Source organism: Tupaia chinensis, unplaced genomic scaffold (assembly GCF_000334495.1).
Source record: "Tupaia chinensis unplaced genomic scaffold, TupChi_1.0 Scaffold000523_1, whole genome shotgun sequence".
In the NCBI taxonomy this organism is placed as follows: domain Eukaryota; kingdom Metazoa; phylum Chordata; class Mammalia; order Scandentia; family Tupaiidae; genus Tupaia; species Tupaia belangeri.
In genome coordinates, this window is record NW_006160036.1 from 2,196,373 (window position 1) to 2,198,616 (window position 2,244).

The window sequence follows — 2,244 nt, forward strand, 5'->3', positions numbered from 1 at the left end:
TCCCGGCAGAGACAAGAGCAAGTCCAAAGGTTGTGAGGCCAGAATGGCTGAAGGAGGGTACAGAGGGGCAGAGCTGGAGGTGAGAGAGGGAAGCGGGCAGGTGTGAGCGAGATCGGCGCTTGTAGGTCATGATTTATACTGCAGCTTTTACTTCTTTCACGGACAGTGTGTGCTCTTTGCCTCATCCCTCCTAGCCTTTGGTAAACACCTACTCGTCACCACCAAATCAAGAAAGCCTTCCCTAATTCCTCTAGAATAGAATCAGTAAGACTCACATCAATGACGGGGGAGGGCAGCCGCTGGCACGGTGGTTAAGGCACTGGGTTACTACATGGCTGACCACGGTTCAAGTCCTGGATTTGGCGACTTGCATTCTCTCTTTCTCTCTCTCTGGTGAGCATGCATGCACTGTAGCAAATTAAAAAATAGTAACAGTGATTGGGGCCAGCAGGTGGCGTAACAGTTACATCACTGGACTCCCACAGGGCCATCCGTGGTTTGAGTTCCATACCTGGTGGCTTGAAACTCATGCCAGGTGATGTACATGTGTGCCCAAGATCCTGGGAGAAGAATGGAAGAGAAATTATCATGGTGCGGCATCCCTTCTGGGGGGTGATTTTTCACTTTCCCTCTCACTGTCTCTGTCCCTTTCTCTTTCTGGTGAGTGCACACACCCTAAGGCAAAAGCCTCTTAAAAAATGATAATAGTAATAAATAAAATAAATAATGCTTAAAAAAAGACTTATATAGATAGAACTAGAAAAGGCAGTTTTATGGATGGGGTTAATGTATTAATGGATTTAATGTTTAAAGAGAAGGCCGCATTTCCTTGAAAGGCAGTCTCCTGGATAAGAAAAGTAGAGAGTAAATGTTCAACTAATTTAATTCGTATGCATGATAGGCTCCATTCCAATTGGAAGCTCCCAAAATAACAGAATAATTAGTACCCAGTCCTTAAGGCTAATTAGGTGATTAGGATTAATCTTTGTTTTCTTGAGAGATTTTTACTATAGGGCATGTGAGCTGGCCAGATAGACAGAGACAGAGAGACAGAAAGGCAGAAATCACAGGTGTGGGGGAGGCAACGGCCACGGCTGCAAGTCCTTCTCCTCTCGGATCTTGGGCACGAATGCACAGGCGCCCAGCGTGAGTTTTAAGTTGCCTGGTTTGGGACTCAAAACTGCAGTCAAGTACATGGGAGTCCAGTGACGTAACCATTGCGCAATCTGCTGGTCCCGATTTTACCCAATGCCAGTTAAAGGTAAAAAATTAAACCTATCAACTTGTCAAAGCTGAGGGTACTTTAGTTAAGAGTATTTTTCCTGGGGGCCAGCATATAGCGTGGTTGTTACAACACTGGGCTCCTTCATGGCAAACCATGATTCCAGTCCTAGACTCAGCAGCTTGAAAATCACACCTGGTGCATGTGCAGACCGTGCCTAAACCCCCAGGAAAATAGAGAAGGGATTGCAGAGTGGCCATCCTCCCTGGGGAATGATCACTCCCCCTGGGAGTGATTTCTTACTTTCCGTCTCAGTGACTCTATCTCCTTTCCTATGGCAAAAACCTTTAAAAAAAGTTTTTTTCCCAATTCATAATGTTCTGCGAGCTCTGCAGATGAAGGGAGTGGGAGTTGGTTGGTGCAGTGAGGCATTGTGCGCCCCAGGCAGAGGCTCTGAAGCGTCTGTTTTGCTTTATCCACCAAGAACAGATGCTCCACAAAGCCAAGGATTTTTGTGTTTCTAGAGCCTTTTGTGTTTACGGCGCCTGGCATTTAGTAGGTGCAGACTGGCCAGAAAATAAAACTATAAGATGCTCAACTAAATTTGGTGTTCAAATAATCAACAGATACATTTTTTAGTATAAATATGTACCATGCAGTATTTGGGACATATTATACAGTTGTTTATTTGAAATTAAAATGTAACTGGGCATCCTGTATTTTATCTGGCAACCCTACCAAAGTACTCAATAAACAGCTATTGACTTAACTGACTGCAAGATCTCACCTATCAACGAGGGGGCTAACGGTACCTGCCTCCACATGGCTGATGGACAGCGTAAATGAACCACCTGGCACTCGTGAGCCCTCAATTTACATAAAGCCTCCAGAACGCTCCAGTGAGCTCTTCCACTACGAGACAGGAGAGAGGATAAGAAGGCCTCCTCCCGGCCCAAGGCTCCCTGGCAGGGCCTAGGTTGCCCGCACCTGCGAGCCTGGCCAGCCTCTTCCGGGTCCGGGGG